General features: G+C 40.9%; 1 protein-coding gene across 8 annotated transcripts in view; it reads right to left on the reverse strand.

Annotated features, from left to right (window-relative positions):
• The window catches only part of ATXN1 (ataxin 1), a 387,507-nt gene that overhangs the window by 274,834 nt on the left and 84,733 nt on the right, over positions 1–27,940 (reverse strand). For all 8 annotated transcript variants that reach the window (XR_014251303.1, XR_014251304.1, XR_014251305.1 and 5 more), the window contains one exon: positions 14,197–14,318. The gene's annotated coding sequence lies outside the window, so the exon portion shown is untranslated. The remainder of the gene's footprint in view (positions 1–14,196; positions 14,319–27,940) is intronic.

A 27,940-nucleotide genomic window follows, 5' to 3' on the forward strand; every position in this document is an offset into this window, starting at 1 on the left:
TCCCACGCTGTCCAGGGGGTTGGAGCAAGTATCCTGAGCAGCTTCAAGCGATTAGACCTAAGACTCGGAGCTAATCAATGGAAACTGAAGCAAAGATGGTGACAGCTCAAAGCCAGGGTGTGAAGCTCATGTCATCTGGTACAGAGAACCCCAGGAGAAATCTCCTAAGGGTAGGACATTAATGCTTGCACTTTGCTTTGCAGACTAACACATTTCGGTTAGAAACATGTCTTTACTCTCTGGAGAGACTTTATAAGGTGTTGACCTGCCACTAATTCCGGCAGTGCCTACACCACAGCTCACAAAATAACTCTTCACTCATTGGATTCTGATCACCCAGCTGCCATCACAGGGAAGGATGTTCTTCACTCCAACTAAGCAAACCTATTTGTTGCCCAGCTTCTGTAGGTCCAATCCTCACGAGCAATCATCTCCAGCTTGAAATGCCCCTTTGTCTTCCACTTCACACCACCATGACTCTTTCTTCCTATAAAACACAGTTTAAACCATCTTTTCCCTTAATCCCATCCAAGCGAACCCTGTGTAGTTCTGGCATCCACGCAAACAGTAGACTTAGCTCTTATTTCCCATTGACAGAGATGTCTCTATAGTGAAAATGTTAATCCAACTCATGACTAATGTGTAACTTTGGGCAAGTTACTTCTCGTTTCTGGGCCTCAGTTTCCTCATCTGTAGAAGGCAGATAACAAGAATCCCTATGCTGTGAGAATTAAACATTTATTTTTAATGTGTGTGTGTGTACGTGGACATACGCACTTAGGGCACGCAAAGAGCTTAGCACAGTATTCAGTATTCCGGTACGTGGTAAGTACTCAGAAAATGTCTACTGCTTTCAACAGCATGACTATTATTACTGTTACTCTGTTACTGGTGCTTACATTTGTATTGGTCTCCATCACTTGATTACTAAACTCTTGACAGAAGGAGCTATTCTTACACAGGGCCCTGAAACTAAGGATGTGACAGAAGTTCAGTAAGTGTTAACTAAACAACTATGAAGCAACTTGGCAAGGACTCAGGTATTTCAGACTCAACCTACACTGCTGATTACAAAAGCTCATTCATATGTGTGAGTTCAGGCAAAAGCAAATACAATTGTATCTGATTCTTTAAGCAGGAAAGTGGTAAGATAAATAAATACATCTGAACCTGCAGAGAAATGAATTGTAAGAGGCCTTCAGAACAAGAAAGAAAATATACTGTGGCCTATGAACATCTCCAGAAGCATCCTGAAGATATGACTGAAGAAAAGGCGAGAAGATAGCAAGGAAGCCAGCCCAGCAATGAGCACTAAGACAAACCTAAGCCTCCTGTGCTGGGGGAAGGGCAAGGAGCTCAGGCCATGCAAGGGAAATACAGTTCCCTGAAAGGTGTTTTCAGGTGCAAGTTAGTTACCCCAGTCTCAACCCTAACCTCAGGCAGTGCTCAGTTCACCCAATAAAAGCCACCTGCCCATGGAGAGAGACATCCCCCTGAATTTACACCGGGGGTATTTCCAACCTGTGTTCTAGACCACCACTACACTCCTGCCTTCCTTCCACCTGTTCCACTTCCGTTCTTACCATTTTCATTTCCCCTGTAAGTCAGATGTCTCTTAATCTTCAGATACAGAATGTCCCAGGCAAAGGGAACTTGCAAGGATTACCCAGGCTACTACTGCCCTCCTCTTATAGAAGAGGAAACTGTTCCGGAGAGGTTAGTAATTTTCCAAAGGTCACAAAAGTAGTGGCATTGCAGGAACTGAGACCTGGATTGTGTGACCAGGCCCTCCTCCCAAAGCAATCTAGTTTCCAACTCTGCAGCATCCTGCCTGCTTGCTTCTCCCCCTTCCCAGCCCTTCACTGTGGCTGCTAAGTCATCAAGGTAAGTTTTGTTGTCAAGCAGGCCATTGGAACAGGCCTCCCTGCTCTGGGAGGACAAAATATACTTGGCTCTTTCTACTCCGCGGTCACTTTGCTCTGTATCACACATAGCGACCTTCTGCCCACACCAACTGTCAGTCACCCTTAATAGTCTATGACACCATATCTCCCTAAGATTCTTGACTAATAAGAAAGTTAAATGGCTAATAAATAATATCACGATTAATTTAAAACCCTTTTTATAGACAGATACTTTATCCTTTTTTTTTAAAATGGGTATATTTTCTTGGGGTCTTTTCCTCCCCAGGTCATAACAGTGCTAATTCAGCAGGCAATGTCATACCTTGAATGCCAGGTGCATTACAAAAATAATCTAAAGTAAATTAGCTTTTACACCTAACAACAGACTGGGAACAATAAAAGAACTCTTTGGAAAAGGAAGAAACTAATTTAGCACACTAGAAATCAACAGCTGCTTCTCCAATCAAAGTTACCTGGAACAAGTAACTGCTTAGTAGGGAAAATAATTTACCTTCAAGTAACCGTGTCAAGCTAGGAAAAAATGTTTCACAAAATAGCCATTAAGTTAATTTTTCTTTAGGTGGCGTGGGGAACAAGAAAAAAGCGATATAGTTCAATTTTACTGAACTCCTAAGAAACTCTGATACACTGTACATGCTCCAGGCAAACGGCAAGCCAGGGGGAAGAGAGATTCCCAGGAATATGTGAATCATAATTGTTAGTCATCAGTTTGGGGAATTTAGGAAACAGTTCCTATCAGTTAAACATATCATTATTCGCTAAGTGTCCAAGATATAAATTTCCTTGGAAACAACTGGTGAAGGTACGAAAGGCTATGCCCAGCCTCTTAATTTTCCTATTTTGTGGACTGACAGATTCAGAGGAATTTCATACATTAGTATGAAGGAGAAATGAACATATTTAATATACACATAAGCACATTTATATATATATTCCTAATCAGAGGTGGATCTAGTTTGCAGGGTCTGAAGCTTATAAAGTTAGGCAAGGGATGGAGGGGTGAATAGGGGGAGGAATGGGTCTTTAAAAAAGAGTTCATAAAATTAGATACCGGGCCTTAGAAGGGGCCTGTACAAGTGAGAGGCTTTGAAGCTGAAGTGGCGTTAGCTTCGAGACCACTGTGCCTCGTCCGTAATACACTCGGCGTATGTGCGACCATCACAAGGGTGGAGACACTTGTAAGTGGCCAAGCTCTACACAGCTCATTACAGTCCTCTTCAACATCCAGTGTATCATAAATACTTCTGCACACATTTTTGCTGAGTTCAGGTGGCCACAGCAGAAATGTTTAAACAGTATGTTTTAGATGAGCATTCCAGTATGTGGCTTTACTACCGTGGCAGGAAAACCTGTCATCCACAGTAATTGATTATGCAGTGATGCCTAGTCTCTGGAAACCCATCTAAAGGTTCCTGAGAGGGTATCTCAGATCAGTGTCACCATGTAACTAAACTCAGTGGTTACAATGAAATGTGGATGACACGGGGAGGAACGGTGCCCCTGAAATCAATGAGCTTAGGTTTGGGCTCAGGCACGGCTGGTGAAAGGGCCGCTTACAACACGCTCTGCCGCGCGCCAGGAACCCGGCGCAGGGAGAGCCCTCCACTGTATCTTACTTACGGCCGGAGAAAATGAGAAGAGAGAAAAATCTCTGAGCACCTCAACTTGAAATCAATCCACAGAGCCCCTGCACCAGAAGAAAAAGATGTACCCTGAAAGAAGATTCGAGAATCACAGGCCTCTGGGATTAGAAGCAAATGTATACCTTAGGCCAGCAGAAAGTCATTATTGTTTCATTAACTTTCAGGAAGTGGATTAGCCCCTTCCGGGCTTTCTTTCTTAAGGCTCTCCGAGCTCCAGGGTGCCAGTGGAGTACCGCTTAGCTCAGCAGCCGCGGCTAGAATAGAAATCTGAAAATAAACCAATCGCTCTGACACGTCAACTCACTACTTTTAATTGTGGCTCATTAAAGATGTAAATAGAAGATGAATTATGTTCATCTCTACTACAATTTCATTGCTGCAGTAAAATGACACTGGTTCTGCTTCTATGCAGAAAGGAATACTTCTGCTTTGCGTAATATCACCACAAGTGGAGGGCTACGATTCACCAATTTTTCCAAAAGCAGCCGTCACGTGTCTCTGCCTGTTGTTGGACAGAGGCAGGTAGACAGAATGAGTAATTTAAAAATCGCCCAAAAGAAGAAGAAAAGGCAAGTCGGTCAAAAGATGGAATCTAAAAAATTCTGAACTCTTCTTAGTAGGCATTACGGAAATGCAAGCCTGCTTGCAGAAATTCTGCAAAGGATTCGGGCCCAAGAGGGTCTAAAACCAAAGTGAGGAAGAATCTGTGCCAAAGAGGGAATGTGAAACTAACAGGAGTTTGATTTTTGGCTTAGAGATGTTATTTTCTTCAGTTACTAATGAGAAAAACATTTTTTCCATATCTTCTATTTACCCATATTCTTATAGGATCTAGTTTCTGAAATTAGAATAATTATATCTTATTGATGATTATTGATACAATATAGTATTGAAAATAAATACACACAAAAAGAATATCTGAAACACTGTGCTAAAAATCAAATTAAGGGTCAGACACAAAGGGACAAATATTGTATGATTCCAGATATAAGTGGTACCCAAAGTAGGCAAACTCACAGAGGTAGAAAGTAGAGTAGAGGTTACTAGGACCTGGGGAGAGGGAGGAACAGGGGGTTAGTGGTTAACAGATACAGAGTTTCTGTTTGGGAAGATGAGAAAGCTCTGGAAATGGACAGTGGTGCTAGTTGCATAATATTGTGAATGTACTTAATACCACTGAATTGTACACTTAAAATTGTTTAAAGTGGCCAATTTTATGCTATACATACTTACTGCAATTGAATATATACATATATATATATATTTAAAAATAAAATTCAGGACACGTGCTGGATTGATGGCTGGGTCCCCAAGACAGAGTAGTGCTGGTTCACTGACTCTCCCAAGTGGATGAGAGTAGTACAGGCAAGGAAAGGGGTGAGACCAGTGTGGATGCTCACCAGGAAATAGATGTCCACTCCTGCAAAGGGGGTACAGCTGCAGCTGAGCTTAAACCTCTGAACGTCGGCACCAGCGTGGGTGCCAAACATTCAGAAGTCCTGATTTAAATGCATTAAGCAGATGATCTGATATTTTGCAGGATCTTACTCAATTTCATAGAGCAGATAACCGCTCCAAAATTTGTCAAGTTAATAAATACAGATTTAGGTTGAATTTGCATAATATGTGCTTGTAGGTTCACTGGCCATTACCTTTGATAGTCGGAATTGAACTTTCCCTTTCACTAAATGTCACTCCAAATTCCAGGCAGCATTTGGAAGCAAACGCTGCTCTGGGCCAGTTGCTAAGTGTTTTTAGTATCATAAATTTGGTTTCAATCAGGTGGAAGAAGCAAAGCATTTAAGGCTCTTGCAATGTACTCACTCCCAAACTCTATTTTACTGTGAAGGACAAGTTCACTCTACACACCAACCCAACACAGGACACCAGGCTCTTACACAAGTGGCTAATTTGATGGGCTCCTAGAAATGACCACCTGCCAGCAGTGTCATTTAGAAGGATGCTGGTCCTGAGGACAGTTGAAAATAATTTCTTTCCCATCAACTCCAACAAAATAGATTAGGTTCTTGTAGAGCTTTAGTTTCTCTGAAAGCAGCAGAGTGCTAACAAAGTGCCCTTTAAAGCAGTGGAAGAGACAACCCTAGTAGAGACTGGAAATCAGAAGTGGCTCGACAGAGGGAGGGGGTGATGGCAGAGTACAGGCAAGGGGTGTGGGAGAGTCCAGGGTTTGAATCCTAGCTTTATTCCTACAAGCTGTGTGATACTCTTCAGCACCAATAACCTCACGCATTATAATGACATACAACTTGAATGGAAAAGTCATACTCATTGTCTTTACATTTTTTGGTGAGGATCAGATGAGATGAAACAGGTACAGACACAAAGAAACTGATTTATTAAGCATTCTTAAATTCGTTTTCTCTTTAAAAGGTAAAATGTATAAAAAGTGTCCCCCAAGTTTTGTCAAGGAAGCTTTTAAAAGAGACTCCACCAGTATTTACGGACTATCCACCAGGTTGAAGGTCTAGTGTTATCATTGCTCGTGGGGAACACAGCGATGTGTAAGATGTGTCTTTAATTTCGGGGAACTTAAGAGTCTAACAGCAGATAAGTAAATCACTGCTAAGTCTGATCACGACCCTTTTCTGTTCCAAAACCTTCAATGGCTCTCCACCACTTAAGAAAAAATTCCAACCCTTTATATGAGATTAATTCAATTGTTCATCTGTAAAATGGGGATAACTACATTGCAGTGAATTGCAATCAGAGCTAATTTATGTAAAGCACCAATCTCAGAAGCTGGTGTGAGGTGGCTGGCTATTCAATTAGTAATTCACATTAATTATTATTATCCTCATCATTATGAAATCAATGCCTTTCCTCCCAAGCTCTCATTATTCCACCTCACACACCTTACACTGGACCAAACCAGTCCCCAGGGTTCCTCCGGCACACACAGCCCCTCCCTTCTCACCTCTGTCACTCTCCATCCTGTCTGGAATGCCCCGCTCCCGCCTCTGCCATCTGGGACCCTAGCCTCGCTTCCACGTCTAGCCCAAAACGCCTCCTACAGGTCCTCACCACCCCCAACGAGATCAAGTCTCTCACTCCTCTGTGTTCCCACGGCGTTTCCTCACCTTCCCTAACTGGGCTCACGCACAGTTTCCCCTTCCCTAATTGAGCGTAAATTCATAAACTCAGTTTGAAGGAAGGCGAAGGCTGGAAAAATTTTATTACAAACTCAGGAACCCTCTAAGTGAATACCATGAAAGTGACATGATAATAACAGCTAACATTTTGTTACAGCTTTATGTGCATTAACTCATTTTGTTCTCACAACTCTGAAAGATGCTGCTTTATTTTCCCTTTTCCATGGATGGATAAACCAAGACCCAAAGAGGTTAAGTTACTTGCTGAACATCACACAGCTAGTAAGGGGCAGATGTGTATGCAAACCCAGGAAGTTTGCCTCAAGAACCTACGCTCTTACACTGCATTACATTGTTTCCCAACAGCATTGTAGCAATTTATTATGTACTATTTTTAAAAATCTATGAGACTTCCCTGGCAGTCCAGTGGTTAAGACTCTGTGATTCAAATGCAGGGGGGGGCGGGTTCAATCCCTGGTCAGGGACTAGGATCCCACAAGCTGCAAGGTGCAGCCAAAAAAAGAAAGAAAAAAAAGTCTATGGACACACTGTTAACTAATTTATGGAGTGTGAAATAAATATGAATTTGTGGGTAATACAGTTAAATGCTTTAAAAAAGAAAATTTGATGACTGTAATCAGGTCTTTCGGGGCTGGATTTTAAAACTTCAGATCCATCAAGGCATCCTGTTCTGTAGATCCTTAAAGTCTCAGGAAGAGACTTCCTAATTGAGGCTACTATAGCTTACAGACACATCTGCCTGTGCTCGCCAATGCTAAACAACCTCAGGAAACTACAGCCACAGTATCGCCCCATATGGACCCAGTATATGGACCCATATACACGGTCTGCAGAGGGCAGTTCAACATAAGCACCTACTACCCCGGGTAGCACCTGAAGCTGTAATGAAAACTGCAGTGGTCTACTGCCTGCTGGAGTTTCTGTCACCAGGTATTTAGGATGCTTTCGAGTACTGGCTCTCACAAAAGGGCAATTCGACAGTCGGTACCTCCTGGTAAATGAACTGCAGCAGTCACAGGGCAACGCTGCAGCCCCGTGGACGGTGCACCAGAGAATAACTAACGGTGAATGGCGAGTCTGCATGCATTCACGCAAGCCCTGGTCTACTACTGGACACATCTTCTAGACAGCCGAAGGGTTGGGCTTTTACATGAATGCAATGCTCAGGACAGGAAAAGAAGAACATTTGGCAAATGTTCTTCACTGTGGCAAACAGACAAGGATCAACTAACATGAAAGGCTGAGAAGTGATGTGGTATATGACACATCTCGTCAGTGCTCAGCGTTGTTGACTGACCAATTTCTTAATCTGGTCATCTAATGATGGCTCAACTTTTGGCATAATTTTATAGGCAAGAAAACTGAAAATTGGGTAAGAATATCATGCAAAAAAACTGCCAAACCTCAATCTTGCTGAATAACTCATTAGTTCTAACCATTTGTCTATAGATCCTCTTGCACTTTTATGCAATTATATCATCTATCATCTAACATTAATAGGAAAAATTATACATAATGTTATAAAATAATATACAGTATTAAACAATCTTACCCTGAGGACAAAATATTCTTTAAAAAGATGTGTAACACGCCTCATACATTCATCTCCATCAAATCCCATTCTGAATTCCTTGCAAACAAGTGCGAATGATGATTTTTAGTGGCATTTTTAACATGTGATACTAAAAAACCATCCTACTCCACCCTTTGAAAAGGAACTTTCAGGGATGCCAAATTAATTTTGAAGTTGACTTTTCATTTTATTTAAGCCAAGATATTTTTTTCTCCTTTGATATTTTAACCAAATAGAATTCTTAGAAATGAAAAAATAGTAACAAGTGTATTTCTAGAGTAGAATAGACTTTCGGAATTGAAAATGTTACATCAATCCCTTCCTGTTATCCAGTCTTGGCTTTTTAAAGTCCCTTAGGAAAAAAATACCACATATTCATATGATGTTGCCAGCACTGGATGTGTTATTTCTTTGGATTTCTGATTTGGCCGATGTGATTTTTCATGACATAAAACAGTTAAAAAAAGCAATTTCTAGTAACTTCACAAATATGGCTACTGAGAAGCTGACGTGATCTTCCCTGATGTTCGAATTTTCAAACACCAAAGATCCACCCTAGCAGTTTAGCGAAAATGGTCTGATGCTGAATTCAATGACTTTTGTAAAAATTATTTAACCAAAAACATGTACTTTTTATAATTTTTACAACAAGCTAATTAGCACCGAGCTTATCTGAAAAATGTTACATCTCACCTGAAGGATTCCTTGTATATCTATAAATGAAGTCTTTCCTTTCTGTTCACCTTCCATAAATATGTATTAAGCTATACTATATGCAGGAATGAGCTTAAGACTTGGAATACAAGGTTTAAAATAAACCAATCTCCACCCTCATGAGCCATCCACAGAGACAGTACAGAAACAAAGACTTCTAGCACATGTAGAGGAAGAGGGGACATTTCCATTAGGCCTCAATGAATGAGGAGTCCACTGGGTAGAGAAACAGAATTTCATGCAGAAGAATCAACATGAAGAAAGGCATGTTTATTAAAATACATAGTATGTTCAGAACTGAAGGAAGCGTTGTGTGGAGAGATGGGAGGGATGGCAGATGAGATTTAAACGCTAAGCTGATAATGAGTTCCTAGGAGGTCGCGAATGTTATGCAACAAAATTCACATTTTATCTTAAAGGGAAGGAAAAGCTAACAAAATCCTTTAAATGTTTCCTTTCATTTCATCATATTCATTCATTACTCCGGAAAACACCAAGAGTATCATTTTTAAAAAAAGAAGTACCAATCGCCCTCATACTGTAAACATCTTCATTTTTGCTTTATTTACTCCTAGTCTTTGTTGACAGGCACCCATTTTCACCATTACTTTGTAACCAATGTGTCTAGACAATTTTGAATTATGAATTTTACACTTAATAGTGTATTAGAAACACTCTTCCATACTTCTGCATACTGTCAGGGTTTTTCAGGAATAATTCAATCAGATCCTTTCTTTAAGAAGGTAATTCTTAAAATAGTAGGATGAATGCAACACAGAAAGGAAAGATTTAAGACAAGAATACTCTTTTGGAAGTGGCTGCAGTGGTCCAGGCAAATGATGCCAACAGCCTGAAAGAGAACAAGGGCGAGGAGACGGGGAGAAGGGGTAGACTGTACCAGATTTAAGAGGCAAAACCGCAGTATGTGGTCAAGGGATGAAGTACAGGAAGAGGAGGAGGTGACCAGCATCAGTGACTAGCTGGTTGGTGATCCTGTTTCTCTAAACAAAGAATCCATAAAGGGAGACAGGAGAGTGACAAGTACAGGTTTAGACTCAAGTTGAAGACACCTTTGGAATATTCAAATTGGAGCCGTCGGGGAGGAAGTTGGAAGCCAATGACCTTAAACTCTGAGGAGGAAGGGAGAGCAACGTGAGTCATTCGAGCAGAGCTGGTAATGATGCCACGAGGGGATGATGCCTTCAGGGAGAGCGTGTGCAGGAATGAACGCGGGCGAGTTTCCGTTTTCACTCCAACAGTGTGTAAATATGGCCGTTTAATTCTACTTTCTTTTGAGGCAGTGCAAACACCTCCCTTCGAAGCTCTCAAATTCTCACCAAGGAAGGGTACCTTCCAAGTCAATCAACATCGGCTTTGATGATGTCTATTAGAAGACAATTCACTGCATTTCCTGAACCGGTGTGGTTTCACTCACAGTTATACCAAACCACACAGCTGCTCTGAAGGACTGATGTAATTATTAGCCCGTGATGGTATCAGGAGAAGAGTGAGTTATAACACATTTCACAGAAGGCATGCTTGGTACTGCTTTACAGAACAGTGGCTCAGGGACGTGAAGGGTACCTAACTCCTCTGAGCTAGAAAGCATTTAAAGAGCTTTCCGACGATGGCATTCAAGGAGGGTACTAGGCTGGCCCTTTTCTTCTATCTGCCTTCCAAAAGCAGGGCCCATGATTCAGGTGGCCGTTTGGAAACCCCGCAATTCTCAAGGCTGCCTCACGGTAAAAACCACAAGTGACATCGTTTCTAACTAGACAAATGCTCTTTTAAAAACAGTTTTTCTCTTTTCCAACCACGGATGGCTACTTAAAAGGAAATAAAGACCTCCCAAACAGCAATGCCAGCATCTGGTATTTTGCGAAAATCACGTGCTTTCTCATGCCTTTAATTTTCTTCTCCCTAGTTATTCCTTCACCTGAAAGCCTTTAACAAGGGCTCGAAGATACTTACATCAACAACTTATATCTGGAAGAAGCCAAGCAGATGAAAATCTAGTCAGCTCTCCACGAAGCACATATTAAAATGCCTCTTTTGCCCTTAACGTTGCTTTGGAAACCCATGTTTTTTTCTTCCTCCCTTAGCTGAGAATCTGAGAAAAAGCCCAATCCCAATCCACTCTGGTATACCTTTCTGCTAACCACACCTCCCGTCGTCGAGATTAGACAGAGACCGAGAAGATGCTTTCCCGTCACTGTGCTTGAATGTACCTGGGAACACACACTTTATTCAGCTTTGGTACAACTTTGCTAAGAAAAACTGTGGCAAAGCAAGAGTCAAAACAAGCTGCAAAAAAAGGGTTTAATGCATTTGGTAGTGGTTATCCTAGCAGCTAATAAATTTCCTGATTCCCCTACTTGTTCCCTCGTAGGCTGGCTGTGAGCTCTTCTGTTTGGTTTCCAACTCGAACTGTCAGACGTTCTACCAGTTCGAGATCCTCCAGCAAGGCCCTTCAGGAGTTGCACCAGAAGCAAACACCACCCTGTACATCTCTTCTGGATCATCCAAGCCCAGGCAAGCCCTTGCTCAAGCAAGTGGAGGAGGGAAGGAGGCAGCCAAGTGTCACCATGGCTACCTGTGAACATTAGATTCAAATCCTGAATCCGCTGCCGCCACTGTGGGTGCTTTCATGTGTGTCCACTGCAGCTTAACTTTATCCCTTCCAGCAATGGGACCGCTCTCCTGCCACCCAAACTGACAACCTGCTAGCCCTAACAGCTGAAAGAAACACCATTCAAAACGAACTGCCAAGGGCAGCAGGTGTGGCTTTGGGAGCCCAGGATAGAGCATCTAGGTTAGCACAGCACCGCGCCCATCCTCAGAGCCTTTGCCCGTCCCGTGGGCTCCATCAAGCCCAGCTCCCACAGCTGATATTCCTGCTCTACTAGCCTTAGGGTTACTGCCATTACCAGGGACAGTCAAGAGTCAACTGGTGACAGAGATAGAGACATAAAAAGGTTTCCAAAGGAGCCTCTGACCTAGCGGAACGCTTCACACATTTAGACAAAAAGGGGTTTCTCAGGGTTCAGAGAATATGCTGACTTCATATCCGAAAAGGTCAGGAGATTGAAGAGATATTACAACTATCATGGTTTGATGCTGCATAGATCAACAAGCAAACATTTCCTGGGCACCTACTATGTGCTCAGATCTGGACCCTCTGCTGCGGGCAACGAGGCAAAGAGGAGGATGAAGAAGTAGCCTGAGACACTTGCTCACAAACCTCAGTGCGCAAGAGCTATCTGTAGTGCGTTTCTTGGGCTCAGCATCCCCAGAAATTCTGACTCATCGAGCCTGCGGTTGCTAAATCTGCAGCTTTAATACACACGTCCAGGTGATTCTGATGGGGGAGGTGCTGGGGCTTAGACCACCTTTGAGAACCACTAGGCTATGATCTGACTCCTGCCCTCAAGCCTGCAACTCACAAAGCAATGCACAGCCATAGAGTTTGGTTTTTTTGTTTGTTTTGTTTTTTGTTTTTTTTAAGATGCAGGCTCTAATTGTTATAGGAGCTCATAAGGAGAGGCCAGTCAGTAAGTCCTGAGCATTCAGGGCAGACTTTGTGAACGTGAGCTGGGCTTGGTGGTCAGGCAGGACTTGGATAGAAAGAGACAGTCCCATGCAGTCGTCTCAACCCAAACTCCCAATTCAGCAGGACACGGCAAGAAGGCAGATGGAGACAGAAGCTACAACGCTGTCACCAAACAGGTAGAGAGGCTTCCTATGTTGACTGCAGGGAAGAGACTGTCACCAGGAGAATCATAAAACTGGCATCTCCAGATAACACTGTTTGCATTTTCATCCTGCCGCACTCATGTGGTTTCCTGCACTTCGTAATTTAACATTTGTTAAGAGAAAAAAAATGCTGTTATGAAACCCAAATAATGCACTGCTCTGAGGCAGACAGCCAGCTGCTAACAAGAGTGACATCTGAGCATCATTTAAAGTGTCATTTGCAGCTCTGCTTCAGAAAGGGGACATTTAGTAAGAAAGGGAAATAATAAATTCCGTTCAACGTAAAACAAAGTTTGGGGCTCCACAGGGTTAAAGGACTGGCAGATAACACAGTGACTGCAAGCACAGAGAAACAAGAAGCGAGATCCCCAACAGAAAAACAGAAGACAATAATTCAAAAGAAACCTATCTCGTTTATTCGAATATTATATTCATAGAACACTGCGCCATGTTTTCTGTAATGCTGCAAGGGAATAAATTATGAACCAGATACTGCAAGGCCTGCTTGACCGAAGGGCTGACTCACAAGATCAGTGCCAGAAGGAAGGAGGACCCCAGGTGCCTCCCACCTTTTCTTCACACTGGCTGGTCCGGGGAGCCCCCTGCGAGTGACGACTTGCCAAGGGCACACAATAAATTCCGATGAGCAAGAATCAAAGGGTAGTATTATTTAATTAACTTCACTAGAGTGAGCTGTGGAATTTTAAATTTGCAAGCAACCTCGGACATCATTAAGGTAGTGGTGTTTTTACAGGTGACTCATTTCAAGAGGGTGGATACATTGTCCAAGGTCACCAGGATATGTGAGCAGAACTGGGCTTCCATCTGAGGTCTCTTGTTTCCAAGAAATACATTGAACTAGACTGATGAAACTTCCTTGGAAGTCCACATTATTTTGCTGTAGAGTTTGGAATTTATTTACTATTTATTTATAGTTCGGAGCATTTGCATTCCACCCCCAAGACTGTCATTCAGGGTACCATGTTTAGTTAAAAGGTTCTCAACAGACCCTGTTGAACAGGATCTGGAAACTCCCCATGCCTCTCACCTTGCTCATCCCAATACTTCACTTATAGGATAACAAACATGCCACTAGATTGAATCTACTATCTCTTGTATGATTAATCCCTTATGCTCTCCACTGAAATGGAATAGATGGAAGATAAAGTTTGTTGTTTGTTTAGTTGTTTGAGTTTTTGTTTTTCTTTTTGGTCTTTCCTAACTACAAATGCATTCTGCTCAAATCCTGCTATTCTGCAAATTTCAGAAAGGAACACACTAAGTCAATGTCATTGCTCTCTTGGCTCTGCAGCACTGGGTCAACATTTCCTCAACATCCTGTTGCTTGGGTTGTAGAGAAATAACCATGAACTTGAATAAGATGGCCTGGGACACCAAATAAATGATGATGGATGAAATTTACAGCTAATGAATGCCAAGTCCTTCGGATGACTTACCCAAGACCATTCGCATTTCAAGACCGTTCGTGCAGGCTGAGGTCTTCTCTTTCTTGTCCATGGTGTGTAGCAGCACTACTTTGGAGGCCTCAAAATAAACTCTTTCATTTTGCTCCAGAATGCTGCAGTAAAACAAAACACAACACCAAGTCAGAATGAAAAATAAATGCCACTTCAAGCAATTCGTTGATATTCAGGGGGAAATCCCTGGCCTTTCTCAGATGTATATTTTATAACCTCAAACAAGCATGTTAATTAGCAGAATGAAGCTATCGCACAATTGATCTCCATATGGAGCCCTAAAATACTGGTGATGGGGAGGGAGGGAGGAAGAAAAAAGAACAAAGCGCCTGCTCGATAGGCGCTGCATCTTATGACATCTACCACTGGTAATGTGCTTGCAAAGTTTCAAGTTTACTAACTGAAATAAGTAAATAAAGAAGGATTCATTACGTTAAAACAGAGATACTGATGTGCAGTTCTCGAGGGCAGAAAGTGGAGAAAGTTATGTTTCAAATTAAAATTCATCTAATTCTGCCCATGAAAGACTCAGACTGAATGAGCTAACAGTAATATTTTTAAATGAAGGCTACTAGGATTGAACAGAAAAGGCAAAGTGTGAGAGACAGGACATTTTCCATTTTGCACTACAAATAGGTAATTGATGGGTTTTCATTCTGACTCTTGACATATCTTGATAAATACCTTCTCCACCCAAGCTGGAAAGCGGCATTTACTTTACACACTGAATATGAAATGAATGGGTAAAATATGCATGCCTCTTTACCCCCACTCAGAGCAGCTGATAAAGCCCACACATTAGAACTGTGTGTGACAAGGTCGCTCTGAAAAGTTCTCTTCTGCCCTGTGAGCTTCCAAGGCTCACTTGTCACAGGGTGTTGTTCTAGCCTCTTCTGATGCTTAGTCAAATCCACCCCACTGTTTGTTCTTTGACAATGGCCATTTGAGAGCCTGGAAACGGTCTTCAAAAGACGTTTGCATCCTCTTTGAGCCTTTTCTGAGCTCTTCCGCATCTATTCGGAAAGCCCATTGGAAGGTTGTCACCCAGTTCTCTAACTATGGTGACTGCATCCTACTTGTAACTGTAAACCCTCTATGAATCTCCAAAGGTCCCGAGGCAATCGCCAAAGAGCTCATCATCAAATGACCCAATTGTAAGAGAGAGGATATACTTTCTGTGCCTCACTAGGTTGCTGTGTGAATAATCAATTCCTTGAAAGCCTTCTGAAGCTATTACTTTATAGAATACACAACGTTTTTTAAAAGGACTTTTTTTTGGGGGGGGGGGGTTTGTGTATTACTGGTTAAATTCACGTAGGCACTTAGAGATTTTGAGGAGAAGAAAGCCGCTCTTGGTTAATGTTTAAACAAGTGAGTTGAGTGTAAGGCCGTTATATTTTCAGTCTAGCTGGAAGAGCGACTGCCTGAAAATGGCAAAGGCTTTTTTATTTTCTTGATGCTATCAATACCCACCGAAAGTGAGGTTCTAACGATTTTATTAGTTTTCTGAGCAGTTTTCATGAAATGTAACTCAGCTCCCACTCAAATGTGTAACAGTAACATATTGATACAAATCAACACTGAGCCAGGAAGTTCAAAGCATGACAAACTGTCGTTAGCTTACCATTTTGGTAAAAACAGAATTTGGAGAGAGAAGGATTTAAGCCAGCCCACTGAGAGTTACTGGCTGGTATCAATCTTCTTTTACTAAAAATAAACTGCTGCAATTCTCTTATTTGTTTCCAGCTTTATGTCCTGGTATTTTAGAATTGGAAATGTCTTTGTCATCTAGTCCAAGATTCTTCTGCAAATAAAGCTGCTGGCCCAGAGAGGGTGAGGAACCTCTTAAAATCACAGAGCAAGTTAATCTGTGCCTTGACTAGACTCTGGGTTTAATCACTCATGCCCACCGACTCTTAACGGGCATAATGTCACGGAATGTAATGTTATGTGTTGGTTTAAAAAGTTTACCAAAAGCACAATACTTTCTCATGGCACTCTTTCTCTCTTTTTCTGTTTTACTCTTGCCCTAAAGAAAGAAATTTATTTCTGGACTATATTCTGGTCACCAAGTAGAGCCAATTGATCTGGGAGAAGCAGAATGCCTCTATTATTAGCTCAGGGCCCTTTACTGGCTGCCAAAGACAGGTGTCCAGAGGAGTAAGGCTTAGACTATTTGCAGAGGAGAAAAAAAAAAAGACTCATCTAAGTGACAAGATTCTCCATTCTTACCTCTGTAGATGTGAAGAATGTGAAAGTGATTCATTTTGTGATTTATAGCTGACCCTCAATTACACATAGTGCAACAGGCATGAAACAATTTTTATCAAAAGAAAACCACTGAAAATTCTACACACCTCCTTTTAAGCAAGAACTGCAGTATATTTCCCTCCTTCGGCAAACTTTTCAGCAGTGCTGCTAATCGCCCACCAAACAAACTGGCTTGAGTTTAATCTCCTTTGCCTGCACATTCTTGTTTGCCAGCTGAAGTTACAAACAGAGATAAGACCAAAAGTCCAGAAAGGAGAAGAGAATGCCAGAGGCCTAGAGCATTCATTGATATGCCAGAACACTAAAAGTTGGCTACATAAACAAGGATTTCACTCCAGATGATATCCATACAGGATTTTAAAATTTGATAAGTATTTTTGTGATAATTTTCTAAACAGTTATAAGCAGAAGCAGCAGCAAAGTATAGTATATCAATGTAAATCAAAAGCTGTGGTCTAAAAGCCGTGAGATTTTTTTTTTTTTAATCTTAGTTTTGCAGCTAAGTGGATTTTTAAATTTAAGTCACAATCTCCTAAGTAGAATTAGTTCCTTATCTATCAAATAAAGGGACATAAGTAAGTATTCTCCACAATGAATTCTCAGTGATAATTCAAGTTGGTTTTATATGCAACTGAGTATACCATATCAAATAAAATCTCTACAAACACAATTTTATCTTATATGATTTATTAAAATTCATTTTTATCCTAAAATCCAACAATTAGACACAGATTGCATAGAAAGAGAGTAATGGGTTCATGGTGGAATAACCCCTCAGTGGGGAATTAGTGTTCTAATCCATAAATAGTGCTGGGCAAGTTAGCTTTCCATCTGGAAAGAGTCAGATCCCTCCCCTACACCATTCAGAAAATAAATTCTAGATAAATTAAACATATTAATATGTGTTTACACAGACATACATTTATACAGCATTTATTATACATATTTATATCATTTTATACAACAAGATACAAAAAAATAATGTTATAACCACAAAAGGCCTTGTAGGCCATTGTAAAGACTTTGCCTTTCTACTTTAAGTAAAATGGGAAGACACTAGAGAATCCTGAATGAGCAAGATAATGATCTGCCTCATTTTGTTTGTTTGTTTTGTTTTTTTAAACTTTGGGTTTGTTTATTTATTTATTTATGGCTGTGTTGGGTCTTCGTTTCTGTGCGAGGGCTTTCTCTAGTTGCGGCGAGTGGGGGCCACTCTTCATCGCGGTGCGCGGGCCTCTCATCATCGCGGCCTCTCTTGTTGCGGAGCACAGGCTCCAGACGCGCAGGCTCAGTAGTTGTGGCTCACGGGTCTCGTTGCTCCGCGGCATGTGGGATCTTCCCAGACCAGGGCTTGAACCCATGTCCCCTGCATTGGCAGGCAGATTCTCAACCACTGCGCCACCAGGGAAGCCCTGCCTTATGTTTTAAGGGATCTTTCTGTCTGTTGTGTGAGGAACAGATTATAATGGGACAAGGTTGAAAACAGAGCCCACTTAGGCTACTGCAAAAATTCAGGTGAGACAATACATGGACCAACGTGGTGATACTGGGGGAGGAGGTTATGAGAACTGGTGAGATTCTGGATTTATTTTGAAGGTCAAGTTGACACATGGTATAAGAGAAAGAAAAGAGTAAAGGATCTTTCCAAATTTTTGACCCAATCATCTCTAAGAATGGAGCTGCCATTCACCAAGATGGAAAAAACTGGGAAAAGCAGGTGTTGGGGAGGCCCATTTTTCCATATTAAGCTTAAGATGCCTATTAGACATCCTCGTGAGGTACCAGGTAGACCCGTGGATGGATACACTGGAATTCACCAACATGTGGATAGAAGATACAAGTGAAAGCATGAGTTACTGTTATAGGCAGCCTCCGAGATGGTTCCCCGTGATCCTACCTCTTGATATTCATGCCCTTGTATAATCCTCTCCCCATGAGTATGGACTGGATTGAGTGCTTCTAGCAAACAGAGTGGGGCAGAGGTAATGGAACATCATTTCCAAGATGAAATGCTCCAAAAAGGCTGTGGCTTCCATCGTGACGTCTCACATTCTCTCCTGGATCACTCACCCTGGGGGAAGACAACTGCCAGACTGTGAGGCCATCCTGCACAGGGGCCCACGTGGCCTGCCGCCATCTGTGTAAGTGAACTTGGAAGCAGATCCCAAGTGCACACACCCCGCCCCATCCTTCAGATGAGACTGTAGCCTGGGCTAACGGCTTGACCATAACCTCACGAAAGGCCTTGAGCCAGAGATGCCCATCTAAGAGGTGCCCTGATTCTTACTCATGGAAAGGTGAGATCGTAAGTATTTGCTGTTTTAAGTCACCAAGTTTCAGGGTAATTTGTTACATAGCAATAGATAACTAATACAGTTATGATGTGCAAGGCACTGTCTAGAAATTTTAGATGACTTTTTACAGTTGGAGAAACTGAGTCACAGAGAAGTTACATCACTTGCCCAACACCACACGTATGGGATGGAGGTAAGAAACAAACTCAGATCATCTGACTCCAGAGCTTCAGCTCTTAATGACTGCATGTCAAGACCCGTCTAGAGTACAACAGATAGCTAATGGGAAGCAGCCGCATAGCACAGGGAGATCAGCTCGGTGCTTTGTGACCACCTGGAGGGGTGGGATAGGGAGGGTGGGAGGGAGATGCAAGAGGGAGGGGATATGGGGATATATGTATATGTATAGCTGATTCACTTTGTTATAAAGCAGAAACTAACACACCATTGTAAAGCAATTATACTCCAATAAAGATGTATAAAAAATTTTTTTAAAAAGACCCTTCTAGAATAACCTATTCTCCTACTTTGAATGTGCATACCTGATATTTGACTTTCTACTGCAAAAAGTGCTAACACAACATAGTTCATACAATCAATGGCCCATATGCATTTTTACCACATTTCTTAAGCTGCCCCATAGTTTTACAATTGTTCAATTTTTGATATCCCAAATACACTACAATCCATACTCAACTGTCAAAGAAGACGGAAAAGCAGCCTCTTGCTGTGTGAAGAGTAACCTCAGTCTGGTTAATTTCAGTCTGGTTAACCTGGCTGATTTAATTATCAAAGCATTTCCAGTACAGTTTGCTAACGCTCTAATATATTCCTATAGACTGAATGTGGTTCTTTTGCACGTGTAAAGAGTTCTCCCTCAAACTACTAAGTGGTAGGGAAACAAACAAGATACTGAATAAGACAGTCACAGTAAATTCTGCTTGAATTTTTTAAATAATAAGGGAAAATCAATTTTCAGTTCACAACAGAAAGTCACTAAGGATGCCAACAATATTAAGTTTTTAAGTAGGAACTGGCAAGACCGGAATATAAAAAAACAAAAGCTCTTGAACTGTATAAAATACAAAGGCTGTTGTCCCTTTAATTATTATAACAAATTAAGACTTTTCCATTCTTTCCCTGACACAGACATGTGAAATACAGAAAGAGAAAGAAATGATCTCTGCACGTCTGCTTCAATGCAAATTTAGAATGGCACTGTCGTCGGAAAGGGCTGTTGCTGGTTAATCCATCATTCTTATATTTTAGGAGGGAAACGCCCATCAAGTAGCAGCCAGCAACATGTTCCCCAACCACACTGTGGAATATTTTTCTTTTGTTTTAACTGTTAGGATTGTGCCCAAAACCAATGGAAGCCAAAGAACTGGAAAGGAAGAGTCATAAAAAAAAATACAAAACCCACTGCCATTTACAAATCTTTCTGTTACAAAAACTGACTGTGTTTTATAAAGGCATGTGGTGCATCACCAAAGGTATCCTTTGCCATTTAAAAATACCAAGCAGTAGTAATAGCTCCACAGCTAGGCTGCTGGGACTTAACGTGCAATTTGGACAATTTCTGTGCGGATGAGATTACTTTGTCTTAGGACACAAGGAACAGATGTGTCCTAATTAACACAGAAAAATGTTTAAAATAGAGTTTTAAAACATATGAGTTTGGAAACAGAAGTTAAAAACAGCTTCAAAGATTATAAGCAAAATAGTACAATACAACAAAGTATGAGTAGTTTTCTTTTTAAAAAGAGAGGAAAAGAGAGGCAATCACATGAGGTGGTAAATTTCCATGGGCCTTCCTCTAAATAAAGTATGAATTTCAAGGAAAGTACCTGATAAAAATTGCTTTTTATTTTTGAAAAATGGGGAGAAGGTAACATATATCATATATTAGCCAGTGTGGTTTAATGGGCTGATAGATGCCATTGTGGAGCATTATGTTACCCTAAAAATAAAAAGGAGAAAAAAAGGTTGGAATAAATTTGGGAAACACCTTTGAGGGACTTTGGTGTATTAATATGTATGGTAAATCTCTAAGAGGGGAGAAAGCATGCAGCTTGGCTCAAAATACATTTGAACACAGAATACCTTTTTCCAGAAGAAATAAGCGATCCGTAGACATGCACTGACCAGTATACACCCTGGTGAACAATACACTAGGCCAGTGGTTCTCTAAGTTTTTAGTCCCAAAGTCCCCTTTACACTCCTAAAATGCACTGAGGACCCCAAAGCCCTTTCAATTACATAGATTACATTTAATGATAGTTATATTAGAAATGAAAACTGAATTTGAAAATATGTATTAATTCATTTAGCTTAAGTAACAATATACCCATTGCATGTTACATAAAATAGCAAAATAACCATATTTTTTTCAGAACAAAAAGTTAATGAGAAGAGTGGCACTGATTTACGTTTCTGCACATCTCTTTAATGTCTGACTTAACAGAAAACAGTTAAATTCTCAAATGTGCCTCTGAATTCAATTTGCTGCGATATGTTGTTTGGCTGCAGCACAGGGAGAAAAGCTGGGCTTCATTTTCAGCTAATGGTGGAAACTCTTCTTTCATGCTACACCAAAACTCGACAAGGGCTAGTTTCTTAAAGGGTGGTAGCAAAGCGGAATCTGAAACTTATCAATGAACTCTCTGTGCTCTGTTCTATTAAAATTCATTGGTTTGACTTGCATTCTGGATGGACCTTTTCCCATGCGTGATTTTGTAACATCAAGCACTGGTCACCGGAAGTGACCACTGACTTAACGCAGATTTTCGACGCATGTTCATTATACAACATCATCACACAACACGCAGTGTCTGAAAAGCCCCACCATACACTTGTGAGAGAACAGAAGTGAATACCCAGTACTACTATAAAAATAGTTTTGACCTTGTAGGTGTCCTCCCTCTTGCCCACCCAAAAAGGTCTTGGAGGTTCTCAAAGTGAGAACTGCTGACTAAGGTGACCATCTAAGCTCTGCAGATCCCTCCCAGCAGAAAAGCACAGAACTTCGTTTCCTTCCTGCCCTTGGCTTCTGTGAGCCTCAACAAGGCCTATTAACCCAGGCTGGCCACGGCCATGACAGAAACCACGAAGGGATACGTAGGACAGGATCAGCAGTGAAGAAAAGATTTGGTTACTTGGATTCTCCCAGGTAGGAATCTGTGAAAGGTGTACATTTTAGACTTCTTTGGCAAACACTTTCTTCCAACCTAGGCCTTAATAATCTAGGAAGGATTTGTCTTAACTGAAGACAATGAACTTTTTAAAGTACCCTGAAAGGGATTCAGAAAGGCCTGTTTCATGAAATCAGTTAATGAAGTAAATAACTATGTAGTGATGAACCATTATCTCTTTAACAACTAAAAAGAACTACTGTACAACACTGGTTATCTTTGGGTGTCAATGTACACATGTAATAACAATAATAGCTAATATTTCAGTGTTTAGCTTTCAAATTATCTCTTTAAGCCTTACAACCGTCCTAGATGGCTGACACTTTCCTATTTTTAATAAACGAAGAAATGAAGTTGAATGGGGCTAAATAACGTATTTGAAGGGCTAAACAACTAAGTGACAGATTCAGGACTTCAACTTCTATCTGTCTGACACCAAAGGGTCTGTCTCTCTTAAGCCCTCACTATGCTGCTTCATTTCCAATTAACCGTTTATTGAACTTCAGTAATCCAGATTCTTCCTCTGGCAGTTATTCCCCCAAATCATGCATCACTCTCATCCGTTTCCTGTTGCAAAGCGAACAGGTGCTCGATGAATCGGCTCAGAGCCCACCCCGATAAATGTACAAAGCAGCAAGATTCTTCTGCCTCCCAAAGCAGAACGATCATCCGTGGAAAATGAAGTCTCACTCAAAAGCCACATATGCAAGATGATGTCAAGTCCAATCTTTTGATGCTTAAAAGGTCATGAGGATGGAGCACTGCTAATGACATTCTGTAAACAAAACCCAAGATACACTCAGCTCATATTCCCTCTCCATTCCTCTGAAAGCACATTTATTAAACACGGGCAATGAAATGCCTGTCATCTCTAAGGCAGCCAAGTAAGGCAAGGGAGGTAGGATTATCCTTTTCAAATGCTTTCTAAACCCTTAGTTCCCTCGGGTCACTAATACGTCTCTGCCCATTATTTCTCTCACATCAATGGCCTTTCTTCTGCTAACCCAGAATCATTCAGAACATACTGAATACCTTCCTAGGTTAGTCTTAATCATTTTCCAAGGCCCAGCTCAAGACATCTCTCCTCCCAGAACTAGTCCAGCTCTTCCTTTCCTCAAAGTGCCTCTGGCAGGGGCCCCCATCAGTACGGGTCTCCCGTGCACTCGCTGACTGTGGGCGACATGGCTTCATCTGTGTGAGTCTCATCTTTAACGACTAATGGGAGCTGGTGAGTGAGTGTTCTCGAGACCTTCTGGAGAATCTCCTACAACACTTCCCACATCGCTGAACACAAAATATTATGTTTGCTCCTGTTTTTCTTCACTTGGATGAACACTGAAGAACATAAGGATGTATTTTTATGTCAATTTTATTTTTAAACATATTTCTCTTCAGTCCCACAATTAAACAAATTAGCAGTGTCATTCAACCAGAAGTTTTAGATATGTTGAAAGAGAATAATAGTCTATAGTACAATACAATCAATGGCATTCACTGAGAAGCTCCATGCCAGTTTATCTGTGACAGTCCATCCTAATGTGAATTGATTTTAGAAGAAAGTAAGACTGTATATACTAACCCTTGGAAAAAAAAAAAATAAATAAAAAAAAATTAAAAAGGATGGATTTGGGGTACAACCTAGAAAACCACTGATTGGGGGTCTTTTGCTTTCTAAATGCTCAGCCGTTCTTAATGACACCCTACCTGGTAGTCCCATGCCTCACTGAAGTGTGCTGTATATCTCTGTTTTCAATATGAGTGCCACAAACTACCATGGAGCTTTTTAATGAATATTAAAATATTCATTTTAATATTAAAAAGTCTGTGGATCAAAGACTACACGATACAGAAGAATCCAGCTCATTCTCTTGGCATTGTACTCTTTAAAATTATGCTACATAACTTTGTATAAAATGACACAATCTAATATCAAGTGATAAGAACAAAAGTTCTTCAAAACTATGTCCAACTCATGAGATATTTCATTCTCCTCCCAAACTCCTCTTTCTCTCAGACAAACCAAATAAGTTCAAGGCTTATGTATTTGCAAGCAACGTGGTTAGGAGCAGACCTGTTTTGTTCTGTTTTGTTTTGTTGCCATGCCAAACTTCTGTACAGAAGTTAAGAAAGGAAAGCCACCGTAACTGCTCTTATCTAATTACGATGACAGATTACCTAACTTAAATACTGGATTCCCATTTGTAAGCTCCATCACTAGATTTTAATTTTGTAAAATTAAAGGCCATGAAAATGTTGGCCTCCCTCTGAAACTTCACAGCCTGACCTTAACCTTCTTTGCATATATCATTCTTGGTGGAAATTTTCAACAGCTACAAAGGTGCGGGCAAAAGGGTGTGTCACATCTTGACTTCTTAGTCATATTTCCTGATGTTGCCATTTTCGTATATTTAAAATATTTACTTATGGCAACATTTAAGTGATTAGCATTTAGGAAGCACCGTTCTCTTTTTTCTATCTTGGTAGAACCCCTTCAGTGTGCTGTACCACAAAAGAAAGTTCTCTGAATCAGGCATTACTTAGTGAAGGGCTAACGTTCATACCTGGTAAATACCAAACTTCTTCCATTGAAATCTGAAGTGAGTATTCTTAGTTTGGCAAACATTTTTGTCCTGCCTTTCATACTAGACACTAGGACAGCTCTAGATTAATACTGCTCTTTCACCTCCACATTTACATCAGTGGTGCCCACATCCACCTGTTCTCACTTCTAAGCACCCAATACCCCAGACCACCCAAGGGAAGCTGAAGATGCCATTAGCCATGGTCCCCAACCAAGAAGAGGTAAGCTAAAGGGTCATCAAGAAAAGCAGGCAAGCACTGTTGGGTGATAGGAGAGAGTCTGGGGGCCCATCACTTCTATGGATCCATTAAGCCTATTCCTAGTACCCCGACATCACTGAGTTGCCCAAACTAGGAACAACCAGAATCCATACCTCTGCCTTCCCCCTGATTCCTCACGTGAGCTGTACCAAATTCTAACCATTCTACTTCCTGGTTACACTGCTTGAATCCTTCCCCTTCTGTCCCTCCAGCATTGCTTCCTCTGCTCTCACCCACCCCTCCTGCCCGCCCACCAAGATTTCCAGCTGCTCTCATGGTCCTCCAGTCAACTTTCCAGACTGCCACAAAAGCTGCCTCTAGAAAACACAGATCTAATAATGGCTGTACCCCCTCAAACCATGGACAACTACAGTACTCTTCAAACTATCAGTGAAGAGAAAGGGGAATGCAAAAAAATACATCAATAGAACATACTCTGAGATTCCCATCACCCTTCCCCTTTTGTTGTGAATGGGCAAGAAAGAAGGGATCTGGAGAAAATAGATGTGGAGAATATGCAAAGGGCCAAGAACCAACATTTCATTCACATATTTCTTTCTGGGTTTACTTGGCTCATCTGTATTTTGGGTCTTTAAAAAAAAATTCAACTTGACTTTTAATCATTAAAAATAATCCTAGAAGGATGTCCTGTTATGCATTGCCAAGTTGCATTGATGCATTTCATTACTTCTTGAAAGGCCACATATTAAAAACACTACTAGCAGTCAAACTAAAGAAAATAAAGTGATTTGAGATATTTTTTAAAGCAGTTACTAAAACAGAAACAAATGTTATTTTCAATCTCTGGCTCACTGTAAACTGACAAGATATGAATATGAATTTTACCAAGTGATGTATAATAACTGCTTCTGCTCACCAAAATCACATGCCAACGGCTCAATGCTACAGTTCATTTGGATGTTACATGTGGAATATGTCATCTAGATAACAAACCATCTTCATTAAAATAGACTTACTCTAGCTAATTTTTGAGATTGTGACATCATTCACATACAAAGCTTAGCAAATACTATTCTCAAATTTGATTTTACAGAAGTCATCGCCACGTTTTCAATTTCTAAACAAGTGAGAGACAATACCTGACAAATTGTAAGGTGATGCCGTAGATTGTCTAAATCGTAGTCAATTCACCAACATATGCATTAAATATGTGCTTTGGAAAGAAATTCTGCCAGGTGCTTGTCTGGAGTATAAAGTATTTGATACGATGGATCATGCCCTTGGGAAGATTAGTCTCCGTCTGGGAAGAGAAGTATGTACACAAATGGCACAACCTCTTTGCAATAAAGTGAGAGAATAAGAGGAGAGCCATGGAACTTCAGAAAGGAAATCACTTTATGTAGGAGAGGTATCAGGGAAGATGCCATAGCAAAGGTGGGCCTTAAGGACTGAATGGATAGGAATTCTGAACTCTTAAGTTTCTTCTCCTAAAATGGAAAGTCCTAGAAAAAGCTTCTAATCAATTTGTTGCTAGAGTTAGCATTTATTGAGCAACTATTCTGTTAAGAATTTCATAAATGTTACATGCACTCCTATACTTATAGCAGCACTATTTACAATAGCCAAGACATGGAAACAACCTAAATGTCCATCAACAGATGAATGGCTAAAGATGTGATATATATATACAATGGAATATTACTCATCCATAAAAAAGAACAAAATAATGCCATTTGCAGCAACATGCATGGACCTAGAGATTATCACGCTAAGCAAAGCAAGTCAGAAAGAGAAAGACAAATACCATATGATATCACTTATATGTGGAGTCTAATATATAACACAAATGAACATATCTACAAAACAGAAACAGACTCACAGGCATAGAGAACAGACTGTGGTTGCCAAGGGGGTGGGGTGGGGGAGGGGAGGATTGGGAGTTTGGGATGAGCAGATGCAAACTAGTATATATAGGATAGATATACAACTATTACATATAGGATGGAGTCAGTGAATTCCCGAGTCATTAGTTCTCGAACATTAGTAAGCCAAAATCATACTTATATCAACACAACAATTAATCACACAGAGAAGATGACAGTCTTAACAAGAACAATCAAGGGTCAAAATCATTATATACTTTGAATATAAATATGGCTTGATACAATAAGGATTCGAATATGCCAGAAACAAATCTCATTCCCACAAATGTAACTGAAATGACAAGAATGTCAAGAATTTCATACACTTAACATACTTATTTATTCTTTCAATATCAGTACTATGCAATAGTTTCATTTTACACTAAATTATTAAGATATATATTTGTTTTAAAATAGTTATTTACATTTCGTTTCTCAAAGTGTGATCCAAGAACCTTTTATGTTAAATGTATCACAGGAGAGTGCACATTAAAAATACAGTCCCCGGGGCCCCACCCCTAACCCACTTAGCCAGGCTCTTAGGGCCCAGGAATCTGAATTTTCAACAAGTCCGCCCCTTACCCCCAAGTGAGTATTAGCTGCACATTCAAGTTTTCAAACCCTTTGTCTGGAGTTTCCTCCGCTGCCTGTTTCCCTCTTGGTTTCTCTTCTATTGGAATGTATCTTTGCCACTTTAAATAATTACTTTCAACATTCTCCAAATGCCTTCCAGTGGAGTGTAGTCACACCACACCAAATGAAAGAAAAATTGCTTCTAAAACACTGAAATTATACCCCTGAAAAGAGGATTATTTCAAACCATTTTTATAAACCTTCTTTCTCAATGTCTAGCTCGAGTCAGCAAAAGTGGCACTGGTAGATGCTTTGGGTTCTGTGTAGGCAGAATAATGCACCCCCCACCCCCAAAGATGTCCCCATCCTAATCCCTACAACCTGTGAATGTTACCTTCCACGGAAAAAGGGATTTCACGGAAGTGATTCAATTAAGAACCTTGAGACGAGGAGGGTCTCCTGGATTATACAGGGGGGCCCAATGTAACCAAAGGGTCCTTAAGAGTAGAAAAGGCTGGCAGAAGTGAGTCAAGGGAGAGGTGACTGCAGGGGAAAGGGACAGGGAGAAGCACTGTTGCTGGCTTTGAGAAGGGAGGGAGGGCCCACAAGCGCCTCTAGGAACTAGAAAAGGCAAGGATGTGGATTCTCCCTGGAGCCCTGCTGACACCTT

This window comes from Balaenoptera physalus (genome assembly GCF_965194825.1).
Source record: "Balaenoptera physalus genome assembly, chromosome: 11".
NCBI classification, from domain to species: domain Eukaryota; kingdom Metazoa; phylum Chordata; class Mammalia; order Artiodactyla; family Balaenopteridae; genus Balaenoptera; species Balaenoptera physalus.